We start from the raw sequence: 16,699 nt of genomic DNA, 5'->3' as shown, positions 1-16,699 counted from the left end.
GCCCCCCCCCCCCCCCCCCCCAATCACGGGCCCGATTGTTAATTGCCATTTAATTGGTATTAATCCCGAAATTAACTAATGGGCCCATATTAACTTATGGTAATTAACGTTTTGACCATTTGGTCACATAATAATTCCAACACCAAGTGCCCTGACCTACGCTATAGAGAGATCATGTGAAAACAAAGCTGAAGTTTTTGCTCGGATGAGAAGGAAAGTGATCTTCGAGCAACAGTAGACCTGTGTTCATTGTTGTTTTTTATGTTTAAGTTTATCTATCTTGCCTTAATTATAATGGTCCATGCAAATATACTTGGATGAGTTGCCAACCCAGTAGGAAGTTTGCTTTATTTTTGGTGCTACCGCCTCCTTTCTTGAAGCATTTGATGGCGTCGATCACTGGCCCAATTAGAACACGAGTTAGTGGAATCTTGTGATAAGAGTAAGGGTTGAGAGTGAGCGGGATGCGGGTTGGAGTTGGCCTGTTCAGTAACAGTTGTCTTGAGCAGAATATTTTTTCTATTTTGGAAAATGTGGCAAAGTGCATTTCATTAGAGATGGCTTTGCTGTAAATTGCATGAGTGAGAGGTTTGTTTGTTTTTTCATCAAATCGTACAATTTTTTATCTTTGTATAGAAGGGTAAAAGTATTGGTAGGTTGACTCAAGAGTTAATAACGGACACGGTGGCGTGATTGAATGGACATCATATTTTTATTTTGTGGTAATGCATGACATTCAACTATATGTTACAATGTGACAAAGACTCATGAGACATTGGATCTGCCTTCTTGGGTGTCACGGGCGGCGCACGCCTCCTCGCCCTGATAACAGTGGCGGGGAACTCCACCTTGGCGGTCTGTGGTGAACGTACGGTGTAAAGGAGAGAGGGCGTCATGACGAAGGTGAGCTGGGCGTCATTCGGCTTTAAAGGAGTGGGCTCCAGCGAAAAATATCCAGCTACGGGCTGCTTCTCCCTCTGGATTAACTCATTAGATGGACCATTAAGCTAAGCTTGTAGGTTGTAACTTAGGAGTAGCATTTTACATACTCAACTTATCTTAATCGTATACCCTTAATTAGCTCAACGAGGACACGGTCATTTGGGTATGACATTGTGCACGACGCACACGTTAGGATACTATGCTAGTACTACCAGGCAGCAAGTAAACGGATGCTGAACTTGGACAATGGCACTCTTTGTGGAAGGTTCGATTGAATCTCTGGTCAGCAGTCAAACTCATACGTACCAAATTAGAGAGGGCGATGGAAAAGCTCAATGAAGTCTCTTACAGTTTTCTTTTTGCAAACAGACTGTGTCAACATCTTGCCAAGTGGATAAATACGACGTGCGTCACAGTAGACCAGTGACCGTATATATATGAGTCCACAAGCGTATTCCGTATTCGGCTAAAATTGCCAAACTCGATGAAGTTCAAACTTAGAATTACGTATTATTTTTCCACACACGGTTCCAAAAATTAGCACCGTGTTGTGTGGGGCTGGAAATATTAGGCTACATCTGCCGTGACCTAGGATCACCGTGTTGTCTGGGGCTGGGAATATTCAGCCACATCTGCCGTGACCTACGATCAAGCCGTTTCAGCAGGCCGCCTATTTAAGCACCCGATTCCGATAGCTTCAGCACCAACTACAACTACCGCCTATAGATCCACGAGAAGTAGATGGCCAAGCACGGGCGCAAGTACAAGGATGACGCAGAGAAGGCGCTGCGCTTCCAGGTGTTCAAAGCCAACTCCGAGCTTGTCGCCAGGTCCAACGCCGATGGCACCAAGAAGTACCACCTGGCCGTCAACAAGTTCGCCGACCTGACCAGCAAGGAGTTCGCCGCCAGCTACACCGGGTTCAAGCCCGCGCCACCGGGACCCAAGATGCTGCCGGGATTCAAGTACAAGAACGTCAGCCTCTCCGCCGCCGACGAGCAGGGCGTTGACTGGAGGACCACAGGCGCACTTACCGGTGTAAAGTACCAAGGACGGTGTGATACGTACCTACTCAGTGCATGCATGCATGCACGTTCTTTACCGTGAGTAGTCCGTAATCCGTAATAAGTAAAACTTACACGACGTCGTTTGGTTTGCTACGTACAGGATGCTGCTGGGCCTTCTCTGCGGCGGCTGCCGTGGAGACCACCGGCCAGATGGTCTCCCTCTTAGAGCAGCAGCTGCTCGACTGCACCACCGAGAACCACGGGTGCGGCGGCGGCTTCATGACCTCTGCCTTCGAGTACATAGTGGACAACGGAGGCATCACCACCGAGGACGCCTACCCATACGTCACGGCCCAAGGCAGGTGCGACTCCGATGCCACGCAGCCGGCCGCCACCATCCGCGGCTACCAGGTCGTGCCCGCCAACAACGAGGACGCGCTTGCCGCCGCCGTCGCTAACCAGCCCGTGTCCGTCGGCATCGATGGAAAGCAGCCGAGCTTCCAGATGTACAATGGCGGCAACATGACCGGCGACGCCTGCGGCACAGAAATTAACCACGCGGTCACCCTGGTGGGCTACGGTGTCGAGCAGGATGGGACAAGCTACTGGCTCATCAAGAACTCGTGGGGCCAAAACTGGAGAGAAGGAGGCTACATGAAGCTCCAGAGAGGCACGGGCGCCTGCGGCGTTGACATGCTGGCATCTTACCCTGTCGCATGAACCTACCGAAGCACAAGATACATTAATTAAAATTATTACTACGCTACTCCTATATATAGAATAAACACAACCTGATTAACCGCATGTGCTTGCTTTGAAGAGATTATTAAGGGGCACTCCTTGATGTAACATGAGATTGTTTTACTATCTAATATGTACTATGAATGAGCGATTATTTGTACAATCCATTCTAGCCACCTTCGACACTATACTCTATGTTTCATGTGAGTTCACTACAAAAAAAATATATTGTCTCAACATATTCTAGGCGGTTTTTCGCTCCCTCTTCCGTTTGCTAGGAAATGTCAATTTCAATGTGGAAATTAAGAAAATGGGGGATGATAATTAAGATCGGATGCCCCAGACCCAAACTACCCACGGTCCGTTATGAAAATGTCAATTCCGTCAGGCAAAAATGCTATGAATGATCAGACGGAATGCCTCATGCCCAACTACCCGCATACGGGCCCTCACTTTTAATATACCAATGTTATCGAGACAATGTCGGCGTTTCCTTTGGGAACCTGATTCTATTGGTGCTCAAGTTCTAAGTGTTGGGGAACGTAGCAAAAATTCAAAATTTTCCTATTTGTCACCAAGATCTATCCATGGAGAAACCAGCAACGAGGGGAAGGAGAGTGCATCTACATACCCTTGTAGATCGCTAAGCGGAAGCGTTCAAGTGAACGGGGTTGATGGAGTCGTACTCGTCGTGATCCAAATCACCGGAGATCCTAGTGCCGAACGGACGGCACCTCCGCGTTCAACACACGTACAGCCCGGTGACGTCTCCCATGCCTTGATCCAGCAAGGAGAGAGGGAGAGGTTGAGGAAGACTCCATCCAGCAGCAGCACAACGGCGTGGTGGTGGTGGAGGAGCGTGGCAATCCTGCAGGGCTTCGCCAAGCACCACGGGAGAGGAGAAGGACTTGGGAGAGGGGGAGGGCTACACCAAAGGCAAAAGGTAAGAAGTCCTCCATCTCCCCACTATATATAGGGGGGGCCAAGGAGGGGCGCCGGCCCTAGGAGATCCAATCTCCTAGGGGGGCGGCGGCCAAGGGAGGATTCCCTCCCCCCCAAGGCACCTAGGGGTGCCTTCCCCTTGTGGGACACTTCCATTAAGGTTTCCCCCACACTAGGCGCATGGGCCCTAGGGGAAAGTGGTGCCCCAGCCCACTTTGGGCTGGATCCCTTCCCACTTCAGCCCATGGGACCCTCCAGGATAGGTGGCCCCACCCGGTGGGCCCCCGGGACCCTTCCGGTGGTCCCGGTACAATACCGATGACCTCGAAACTTGTCCCGATGGCCGAAATAGGACTTCCTATATACAAATCTTTACCTCCGGACCATTCCGGAACTCCTCGTGACGTCCGGGATCTCATCCGGGACTCCGAACAACATTCAGTAACCACATACAAACTTCCTTTATAACCCTAGCGTCATCGAACCTTAAGTGTGTAGACCCTACAGGTTCGGGAACCATGCAGACATGACCGAGACGTTCTCCGGTCAATAACCAACAGCGGGATCTGGATACCCATGTTGGCTCCCACATGTTCCACGATGATCTCATCGGATAAACCACGATGTCAAGGACTTAATCAATCCCGTATGCAATTCCCTTTGTCCATCGGTACGATACTTGCCCGAGATTCGATCGTCGGTATCCCGATACCTTGTTCAATCTCGTTACCGGCAAGTCTCTTTACTCGTTCTGTAACACATCACCCGTGATCAACTCCTTGATCACATTGTGCACATTATGATGATGTCCTACCGAGTGGGCCCAGAGATACCTCTCCGTTTACACAGAGTGACAAATCCCAGTCTCGATTTGTGCCAACCCAACAGACACTTTCGGAGATACCCGTAGTGCACCTTTATAGTCACCCAGTTACGTTGTGACGTTTGGCACACCCAAAGCACTCCTACGGTATCCGGGAGTTGCACAATCTCATGGTCTAAGGAAATTACTTGACATTAGAAAAGCTTTAGCATACGAACTACACGATCTTGTGCTATGCTTAGGATTGGGTCTTGTCCATCACATCATTCTCCTAATGATGTGATCCCGTTATCAACGACATCCAATGTCCATGGTCAGGAAACCGTAACCATCTATTGATCAACGAGCTAGTCAACTAGAGGCTTACTAGGGACATGGTGTTGTCTATGTATCCACACATGTATCTGAGTTTCCTATCAATACAATTCTAGCATGGATAATAAACGATTATCATGAACAAGGAAATATAATAATAATCAATTTATTATTGCCTCTAGGGCATATTTCCAACAGTCTCCCACTTGCACTAGAGTCAATAATCTTAGTTCACATCGATATGTGATTAACACTCAAGGTCACATCCCCATGTGACTAACACCCAAAGAGTTTACTAGAGTCAATAATCTAGTTCACATTGACCATGTGATTAACACTCGATGAGTTCTGGGTTTGATCATGTTATGCTTGTGAGAGAGGTTATAGTCAACGGGTCTGAACCTTTCAGATCCGTGTGTGCTTTACAAATCTCTATGTCATCTCCTAGATGTAGCTACCACGTTCTATTTGGAGCTATTCCAAATAACTGTTCTACTTGGAGCTATTCTAAATTATTGCTCCATTATACGTATCCGGTATCTCTACTCAGAGCTATCCGGATAGGTGTTAAGCTTGCATCGATGTAACCCTTTACGACGAACTCTTTTACCACCTCCATAATTGAGAAAATTCCTTAGTCCACTAGTTACTAAGGATAACTTTGACCGCTGTTCTGTGATCCATTCTTGGATCACTCTTGTACCCCTTGACTGACTCATGGCAAGGCACACTTCAGGTGCGGTACACAGCATAGCATACTGTAGAGCCTATGTCTTAAGCATAGGGGACGACCTTCGTCCTTTCTCTCTATTCTGCCGTGGTCAAGCTTTAAGTCTTAACTTCATACCTTACAACTCAGGCAAGAACTCCTTCTTTGACTGATCCATCTTGAACACCTTCAAGATCATGTCAAGGTATGTGCTCATTTGAAAGTACCATTAAGCGTTTTGATCTATCCTTATAGATCTTGATGCTCAATGTTCAAGTAGCTTAATCCAGGCTTTCCATTGAAAACACTTTCCAAATAACCCTATATGCTTTCCAGAAATTCTACGTCATTTCTGATCAACAATATGTCAACAACATATACTCATCAGAAATTCTATAGTGCTCCCACTCACTTCTTTGGAAATACAAGTTTCTCATAAACTTTGTATACACCAAAATCTTTGATCATCTCATCAAAGCATACATTCCAACTCCGAGATGCTTACTCCAGTCCTCAGAAGGATTGCTGGAGCTTTGCATAATTATTAGCATCTTTCAGGATTGACAAAACCTTCCGGTTGTATCACATACAACCTTTCCTCAAGAAAATCGTCGAGAAAACAATGTTTTGACATCCTATTTGCAAGATTTCATAAATAATGTAGTAATCGCTAATATAATTCCAACAGACTCTTAGCATCGCTACGAGTGAGAAAGTCTCATCGCAGTCAACTCCTTGAACTTGTCGGAAAACATCTTAACGACAAGTCGAGCTTTCTTAATGGTGACATTTACCATCATTGTCCGTCTCCCTTTTAAAATCCATCTGTACTCAACATCCTTACGACCATCGAGCCGTTCTGCCAAAGTCTACACTTTGTTTTCATACATGGATCCTCTCTCGGATTTTTTATGGCCTCGAGCCATTTATCGGAATCCAGGCCCACCATCGCTTCTCCATAGCTCGTAGGTTCATTGTTGTCTAGCAACATGACTTCTAAGACAGGATTACATACCACTCTGAAGTAGTACGCATCCTTGTCATCCTACGAGGTTTGATAGTGACTTGATCTGAAGTTTCATGATCACCATCATAAGCTTCCACTTCAATTGGTGTCAACGCCACAGGAACAACTCCCTGTGCCCTGCCACACACTAGTTGAAGAGACGGTTCAATAACCTCATCAAGCCTCCACCATCCTCCCACTCAATTATTTCGAGAGAAACTTTTCCTCGAGATAGGACCCGATTCTAGAAACAATCCCTTATTGCTTTCGGATCTGAGACAGGAGGTATACCCAACTGTTTTGGGTGTCCTATGAAGATGCATTTATCCTCTTTGGGTTCGAGCTTATCAGCCTGAAACTTTTTCACATAAGTGTCGCAGCCCCAAACTTTTTAAGAAATGACAGCTTAGGTTTCTCTAAACCATAGTTCATACGGTGTCATCTCATCGGAATTACGTGGTGCCCTATTTAAAGTGAATGTGGTTGTCTCTAATGCCTAACCCATGAACGATAGTGGTAATTCGATAAGAGACATCATGGTATGCCCCATATCCAATGGGGTGCATTTATGATGTTTGGACACACCATCACACTATGGTGCTTCAGGCTGTATTAGTTGTGAAACAATTTCCACAATGTCTTAATTCTGTGCCAAACTTGTAATTCAGATATTCATCTCTATGATCATATCATAGACATTATATCATCTTGTCATGACGATGTTCAACTTCACTCTGAAATTACTTGAACCTTCCAATAATTCAGACTCGTGATTCATCAAGTAAATGTACTCAACATCTACTCAAATCATCTGTGAAGTAAGAACATAACGATATCCACTATATGCCTCAGCACTCATTGGACTGCACACATCAAAATGTATTACTTCCAACAAGTTGCTTTCTAGTTCCATTTTACTGAAAACGAGGCTTTCAGTCATCTTGCCCATGTGGTATGATTTGCATGTCTCAAGTGATTCAAAATCAAGTGAGTCCAAATGGTCCATTTGCATGGAGTTTCTTCATGCATATACACCAATAGACATGGTTCGCATGTCTCAATCTTTTCAAAAACGAGTGAGTCCAAAGATCCATCAACATGGAGCTTCTTCATGCGTTTTATACCGATATGACTTACGTGGTAGTGCCACAAGTAGGAGGTACTATCATTACTATCTTATATCTTTTGGCATGAACATGTGTATCACTACGATCGAGATTCAATGAACCATTCATTTTAGGTGCAAGACCATTGAAGGTATCATTCAAATAAACAGAGTAACCATTATTCTCCTTAAATGAATAACCGTATTGCGATAGACATAATCCAATCATGTCCATGCTCAACGCAAACACCAAATAACAATTATTTAGGTTTAACACCAATCTCGATGGTAGAGGGAGCGTGCGATGCTTGATCATATCAACATTGGAAACACTTTCAACACATATCGCCAGCTCACCTTTAGCTAGTCTCCGTTTATTCCGTAGCTTTTATTTCGAGTTACTAAAACTTAGCAACCGAACCGGTATCTAATACTAGGAGTACTAGTAAAGTACACATCAACACAATGTATATCCAATATACTTCTATCGACCTTGCCAGCCTTCTAATCTACCAAGTATCTAGGGTAATTCTGCTCCAGTGGCTGCTCCCCTTATTACAGAAGCACTTAGTCTCGGGTTTGGGTTCAACCTTGGGTTTCTTCATTAGAGCAGCAGCTGATTTGCCGTTTCATGAAGCATCCCTTTTGCCCTTGCCCTTCTTGAAACTAGTGGTTTCACTAACCATCAACAATTGATGCTCCTTCTTGATTTCTACTTTCGCGGTGTCAAACATCGCGAGTATTTCAAGGATCATCATATCTATCCCTGATATGTTATAGTTCATCACGAAGCTCTAGCAGCTTGGTGGTAATGATTTCGGAGAAACATCACTATCTTATCTGGAAGATTAACTCTCACTCGATTCAAGTGATTGTGGTACTCAGACAATCTGAGCACAAGCTCAACGATTGAGCTTTTCTCCCTTAATTTGTAGGCTTAATAAACTTGTCAGAGGTCTCATACCTCTTGACGTGGGCACTAAACTGAAATCCCAATTTCAGTCCTCGAAACATCTCATATGTTCCGCGACGTTTCGAAATCGTCTATGGTGCCTCAACTATAAACCGTTTAACCGAACTATCACGTAGTTATCAAAATGTGTATGTCAGATGTTCGCAACATCCACAGACGACGTTCGAGGTTCAGCACACTGAGCGGTGCATTAAGGACATAAGCCTTCTATGAAGCAATGAGGACAATCCTCAGTTTACGGACCTAGTCCGCATAATTGCTACTATCAACTTTCAACTAAATTTTCTCTAGGAACATATCTAAACAGTAGAACTGAAGCGCGAGCTACGTCATAATTTGCGAAGACCTTCTTGACTATGTTCAGGATAATTAAGTTCATCTTATGAACTCCCACTCAGATAGACATCCCTCTAGTCATCTAAGTGATTACATGATCCGAGTCAACTAGGCCGTGTCCGATCATCACGTGAGACGGACTAGTCATCATCGGTGAACATCTTCATGTTGATCGTATCTACCATACGACTCATGCTCGATCTTTCGGTCTCTTGTGTTCCGAGGCCATGTCTGTACATGCTAGGCTCGTCAAGTCAACCTAAGTGTTTCGCGTGTGTAAATCTGTCTTACACCCGTTGTATGTGAACGTTAGAATCTATCACACCCGATCATCACGTGGTGCTTCGAAATGACGAACTTTCGCAACGGTGCACAGTTAGGGGGAACACTTTCTTGAAATTTTAATGAGGGATCATCTTATTTACTACCATCGTTCTAAGCAAATAAGATGTATAAACATGATAAACATCACATGCAATCAAATAGTGACATGATATGGCCAATATCATATTGCTCCTTTTGATCTCCATCTTCGGGGCTCCATGATCATCATCGTCACCGGCATGACACCATGATCTCCATCATCGTGTCTTCATGAAGTTGTCTCGCCAACTATTACTTCTACTTCTACAGCTAACGGTTAGCAATAAAGTAAAGTAATTACATGACGTTTATGTTGACACGCAGGTCATAAATAAATTAAGACAACTCCTATGGCTCCTGCTGGTTGTCATACTCATCGACATGCAAGTCGTGATTCCTATTACAAGAAAATGATCATCTCATACACCACATATATCATTCATCACATCCTTTGGCCATATCACATCACGTAGCATACCCTGCAAAAACAAGTTAGACGTCCTCTAATTGTTGTTTGCATGTTTTACGCGGCTGCTATGGGTTTCTAGCAAGAACGTTTCTTACCTACGCAAAGACCACAACGTGATATGCCAATTGCTATTTACCCTTCATAAGGACCCTTTTCATCGAATCCGATCCGACTAAAGTGGGAGAGACAGACACCCGCTAGCCACCTTATGCAACTAGTGCATGTCAGTCGGTGGAACCAGTCTCACGTAAGAGTATGTGTAAGGTCGGTCCGGGCCGCTTCATCCCACAATGCCGCCGAATCAAGATTGGACTAGTAACGGTAAGCATATTGAACAAAATCAACGCCCACAACTACTTTGTGTTCTACTCGTGCATAGAATCTACGCAATAGACCTAGCTCATGATGCCACTGTTGGGGAACGTAGCAGAAATTCAAAATTTTCCTACGTGTCACCAAGATCTATCTATGGAGAAACCAACAACGAGGGGAAGGAGAGTGCATATACATACCCTTGTAGATCGCTAAGCGGAAGCGTTCAAGTGAACGAGGTTGATGGAGTGGTACTCGTCGTGATCCAAATCACCGGAGATCCTAGTGCCGAACGGACGGCACCTCTGCGTTCAACACACGTACAGCCCGGTGACGTCTCCCATGCCTTGATCCAGCAAGGAGAGAGGGAGAGGTTGAGGAAGACTCCATCCAGCAGCAGCACAACGGCGTGGTGGTGGTGGAGGAGCGTGGCAATCCTGCAGGGCTTCGCCAAGCACCACGGGAGAGGAGAAGGACTTGGCAGAGGGGGAGGGCTGCACCAAAGGCAAAAGGTAAGAAGTCCTCCATCTCCCCACTATATATAGGGGGGCCAAGGGGGGGCGCCGGCCCTAGGAGATCCAATCTCCTAGGGGGGCGGCGGCCAAGGGAGGATTCCCTCCCCCCCAAGACACCTAGGGGTGCCTTCCCCTTGTGGGACTCTTCCTTTAGGGTTTCCCCCACACTAGGCGCATGGGCCCTAGGGGAAAGTGGCGCCCCAGCCCACTTTGGGCTGGATCCCTTCCCACTTCAGCCCATGGGACCCTCCGGGATAGGTGGCCCCACCCGGTGGGCCCCCGGGACCCTTCCGGTGGTCCCGGTACAATACCGATGACCCCGAAACTTGTCCCGATGGCCGAAATAGGACTTCCTATATACAAATATTTACCTCTGAACCATTCCGGAACTCCTCGTGACGTCCAGGATCTCATCCGAGACTCCGAACAACATTCGGTAACCACATACAAACTTCCTTTATAACCCTAGCGTCATCGAACCTTAAGTGTGTAGACCCTACGGGTTCGGGAACCATGCAGACATGACCAAGACGTTCTCCGGTCAATAACCAACAGCGGGATCTGGATACCCATGTTGGCTCCCACATGTTCCACGATGATCTCATTGGATGAACCACGATGTCAAGGACTTAATCAATCTCGTATGCAGTTCCCTTTGTCCATCGGTACGATACTTGCCCGAGATTCGATCGTCGGTATCCCGATACCTTGTTCAATCTCGTTACCGGCAAGTCTCTTTACTCGTTCTGTAACACATCATCCAGTGATCAACTCCTTGATCACATTGTGCACATTATGATGATGTCCTACCGAGTGGGCCCAGAGATACCTCTCCGTCACACGGAGTGACAAATCCCAGTCTCGATTCGTGCCAACCCAACAGACACTTTCGGAGATACCCGTAGTGCACCTTTATAGTCACCCAGTTACGTTGTGACGTTTGGCACACCCAAAGCACTCCTACGGTATCCGGGAGTTGCACAATCTCATGGTGTAAGGAAATGATACTTGACATTAGAAAAGCTTTAGCATACGAATTACACGATCTTGTGCTATGCTTAGGATTGGGTCTTGTCCATCACATCATTCTCCTAATGATGTGATCCCGTTATCAACGACATCCAATGTCCATGGTCAGGAAACCGTAACCATCTATTGATCAACGAGCTAGTCAACTAGAGGCTTCCTAGGAACATGGTGTTGTCTATGTATCCACACATGTATCTGAGTTTCCTATCAATACAATTCTAGCATGGATAATAAACGATTATCATGAATAAGGAAATATAATAATAATCAATTTATTATTGCCTCTAGGGCATATTTCCAACACTAAGGACTAAGTACTATCCATAAGGTGATCTCCTAAGCTGTGAGTTGAAAAAGGGAAGCTCTTACACATGGCAAAGTGTATTGTCTGCTATTCAGACTTTTAAAGAGGCCATATCTGAAGGGCGGAAATGGAGAGAATATTAATATCCTCTATAACACTAAGCTCCTTAATTTTAAAGGGCTCACAATCAATTAAGGTCTCCAATTGAAATTGGGTCACCCGATTTTGACCTTCAACAATTTTTGAAAGCGCTCACATTCAATTATTTTATACTACACACTACTTTCTAATTTTTTAGGCCTCACGGTTAATTAAGGTCTTCAATTTAAATTAAGTCACTCAATTTTGACTGGGTCAATAATTGCTCAAGGAGCTCTCCCATTCAATTATTTTAAGTCACTATTGTTACCTAATTTTTAAGCTCTTCAATTCGATTGAGGTATTCAATTATAGAGCAATCCTTTTTCAAATCAATCAACAGCAACCAGCCTATAAAAATATATCAATCTTCCGCATCTCTCCCACCACCTACAAAAAAGAAATGCCACCATGTGATATTGTAGCACTAATATAGTACATACAGGTACCAACACAGAAATTTTCCCATATAAATATGGGTTTCTTAGCGGATAGAACAGAATCACATTGAGAAAGACCCACCAAATCACGCGGTGACCGTGGTGGGCTACGGTGTCGAGTAGGATGGGACAAGCTACTGGCTCATCAGGAACTCATGAGGCCAAAACTGGGGAGAAGAAGGTTACATGTGTGCTTTAGGCGAAAGCGTCTTACCTCAACGAGAGAGGACGCGCTGCATGTTTATAGACAGGGGCGCACCTCCCTGGATAGCGCATACAGTTGGAGATTACAACTTGAGGGAGAAGAAAAGATAGAGAAAAAAAAATATATGGTTACATAGTTGAGTTATCTCATCTAACTACCTAACTATGCCGCACAAGTCTATATTCTCTCCAAGGCTGTCACGCTACACCATATTGTGTTTAACAGCATGAAGCTCCAGAGAGGCACGGGCGCCTGCGGCGTTAACAAGTTGGCATCTTACCCTGTCGCATGAACCTACGGAAGCACAAGATCCATTAATTAATTATTAAAAATATATATCACTAGTAGTAGTCAATGCTACTCCTATATATAGAATAAACACAGCTTGATGAACTCCTAGATATAATATGAGATTGTTTTACTATCTAATATGAACCATGAATGACCAATTATTTGTACCATATATTCTAGCCACCTTCGACACTGTACTATATGTTTCAAGTAATATAACAAAGGGACAGCTTTGTACATGTGAGTTCACTACAAAAAAAAATATCGTCTCAGCATATTCTAGACGATCTTTCGCCAGAACATCATGGTCTTGCCCGAGTCCCCTGTTCCGTTCGCTAGGAAATGTCAATTTCAGCATGGAAAGAACGTCGGGAATGATAAGACATTTCTTATTGTCTATTCACGTTGTAGAGAAGTAGTTGAGATGAGCCTGTATAAACTCCAGTCATGCAAGTAGGTGCAAGGAGTGACTAGCGATGGCTCATCGACCAACTGATGCGGGCATACTTATCTTGTGGATTGAGGATGAATTCTTCATGGAGGCGGACAAGACGCCCATGCTGCAGATAACAATATAAATATGCCCGCATACAAACTCAAGAAGCCCACATACAAACTCCATCCCACATACAAACTCAAGATATACAATGCACACGAAACACCACAGTTATGGCTTCAACTCATACTCCCAAGGCATACAGAGTCTCTTTTTCAGGCTGGGACCTATATTCCCGGCCGATGCATCCTATTCACAGTCTGTAATATTGAATCCCACCATGAACCACATGGATACACCCCAATGACCATCATCCTCGTATATCCAGGAAGCTAGTCTCTCTTCTGTCCCTACTAACCGTTACAACTCGACAAGAGAAGTTCATCCGGGATGGAGCACACAAAGGGCAAGAGGGAAACTGTTCAACTAGGGATGATGGATCATTGTGTAGTACTCCCTCCGTTCCTAAATATTTGTCTTTTTAGACATTTCAAATGACTACTACATACGGATGTATGTAGACATATTTTAGAGTGTGGATTCACTCATTTTGCTCCGTGTGTAGTCACTTGTTAAAATGCCTAGAAAGACAAGTATTTAGGAACGGAGGGAGTAGTAGCTGTGCAATTATATATTATAATGAAAGTTGAGCTACTGATTTTGACTTTAAGTGCAAATAATAAGTAGATCGTGGTGAACTGCGCAAGAATATATATGGTACAATTATGAATGGCATTCACACTCAAGAAAACTAACGTAGACATGGCTACATGTACCACTAGCAATGTAAGAGCATCTCTACCCGATCCCTCAAAACCGGTTAAAGGAGTAAAAAATATGTTTTAGGGAGCTAAACTAGACCTAGCCAAACACTTATCTAGTTTAGCACCTAAAAAGTTATATTCCTCCCATTGACCATCGCTAATATTTACCGAGATGCGGCTGAATCTGAGGATAAATACCCCCCTTGTGCCGCCTCTCTCTCTCTCTCTCTCTCTCTCTCTCTCTCTCACCGCATTGACATGGCACGCTAGCACCGTAGCCACACCGCTCCCACGCCAGCACTTTCAATAGACCGGCGTTGCCCCCGAAATGGCGGGATTCAGCCGTTTGAGGTCCCCGCCGCCACTTAGAAGCGTGGACACGCATCGTGCTGCACCAACGTGGCGGCGCAGCCTCCTCCAACTGCTTCATCAACATGCCGCCACCTAAGAGGAAGAACCGCGACATGCGGCAGTGGCTGTGGGGGATGCTGGTGTCAGAAATCAAGGATAGGGACACGATCCAACGCTACTGGATTGTTTCCTTCCAGACGGAGGAGCTGGCGGTGAGGGCGTACAATGTGAAGGCAGTGGGTGTCTATGGCAACTGGACGAATATCAACTTCCCCCTCAGCAACCGAGAGGTCCCGGAGTTCGTCACCATTGACCCTCGAGTGGTCTCCCGCAACGAGGAGCAGGAGAATTGGGATGCCTTCAAGCGGCTCGACGTGGCGCACACCCATGAGGAGTACCTGGCCAAGCTCTGCTTCAATCATCAAGGGTTTGTCACCAAGGACTCTTGATGTCTCGAGTAATACAAGAAGTGGGCTATTGACGAGGCGGGGCTGTCTGGTGGGGAGGTCGTCGTCCTTTGCTCCAGCGACTCTGGCTCCTCTGTCTGATTTCACACATTCAAATGCAAGGGCTTCGCCGTCTAGAGCTAGGCCGTAGCAGAGAAGATCTACAGGCAAGAGCAGCCCTTCTGAGAGGCTATTGGTGGAGAACTAGAGAGAGAGAGGAGCCAGAACCTCAGTGAGGAATTCTATGGTAATGAGGGGCACCCCCGGTGGGTCAAATTTGAAATGTTTAATCGCTAACAGTGGTATTTGTTATTTCTTTTATCCACTCAAGAACCATCTGACTTGACCTAATGTCTATGCTACACATATTTGGTCTATATGACCCTACATCCATTCATCGTATAATTGAAAGAGTACCACATGAGCTACCAAATTGTCTTTCTCTCACAAAAAAAGCTACCAAAGTATTTATTTCTTATTCCTCTAACACAAGATGTATCTCGAAAGTGATCCAAGTTAGTAACCAATGAGTTCATGTAGTGATTTAATAGTGTTCATAGAAAATCAAAGATGTAATTGGATATCCTCCGGACGCTGCCTCGTCGAGTAGTACACGGGCTGCAACATTCCGGCTGAGATCCTCCGGATCCTCTCCACCCAGCCGCCGTCATTGCAGGAGGACTTTCATGAGTAGCTCGCCGACAGGTTGCCCCAAATCTTACAAGAGTCTCAGGTAAGTTTACAAATATACGTGTTAGATCTCTGTATACATTTTTTTGAGTGGTTAGATCTATGTGTAGATATCTTTTTTTTGGACATGTCAGATTTGGGCCGGCCTCACCCGCTGCTGAGCTGAAGCCCACCAAGTCCGCTAGGGTTGTTTCTTTCTGCTCCTCCCGAGCGCCCCTCTCCTCTGCTCCTCCTACATAACCATGGATTGGAAAGACACGATCCAGTGGATCATCTCAACTGGTGTATCATTCCTCGACGCGCTCCGGCTCCAAGACGAGCTGGTGCAACTCCGGACCAGCTTGCCCAGAGCTCTCGTGCCCTCATGCATCGTGCTGACTGGGGCAGATTCAAAAACAAGGACCTTTCAGTACTCTTCCCACAGAGGAAAGGCAGGTCAACTCTTATCATACTCTGCTAACTTTGCAAGAAACCTATACCATGCTAGCAAAAGTAGAGTGACTGCAATCCAGGCCAGGATTGACAAACTTACCACTGAGCTAGAGGGGCTACTCAACTTGTTGGGTCTAAACGTTGAGCCAGTGCAGCTTGGAAAGCCGCTCATGCCAGAGACAAGTTCAATGATCAAGGAGCCCGTAGTGTTTGGACGTGACAGTGAAAGAGATCTGGTGATTGACTTGCTGCATGTGCCACTCAGGAGTTCCAGCTCTTACTCCTCTGGGAAGACAACAACAACAGCAGCAGCTGCTTTTACTTCAAAATCCAGAGCAAAGAAACTGAAAGGTGAGAGTAGCGCAACAGGATTGTGCAATCAGACCATAAACACTTACGGAGTTGTTTCTGTTTTGCCAATTGTTGGCATCGGTGGAGTGGGGAAGACCACTCTCGTTCAGCTGGTTTACAATGATACAAGGGTGAAAAACCACTTTGGTTTGAGGATGTGGGTTTGTATTTCTGACGTTTTTGACATTAAAAAGATAATCAAAG

General features: G+C 45.4%; 1 pseudogene; it reads left to right on the top strand.

Annotated features, from left to right (window-relative positions):
* Window positions 1–894: 894 nt before the first annotated feature.
* LOC125527473 lies at window positions 895–2,814 on the top strand (annotated as a pseudogene).
* The last annotated feature ends 13,885 nt before the right edge of the window (window positions 2,815–16,699 follow it).

This window comes from Triticum urartu, unplaced genomic scaffold, assembly GCF_003073215.2.
Source record: "Triticum urartu cultivar G1812 unplaced genomic scaffold, Tu2.1 TuUngrouped_contig_4002, whole genome shotgun sequence".
Taxonomy (NCBI): domain Eukaryota; kingdom Viridiplantae; phylum Streptophyta; class Magnoliopsida; order Poales; family Poaceae; genus Triticum; species Triticum urartu.
Note: the sequence above shows the minus strand (reverse complement) of the source record. Positions and strands in the feature narration are given on the sequence as shown.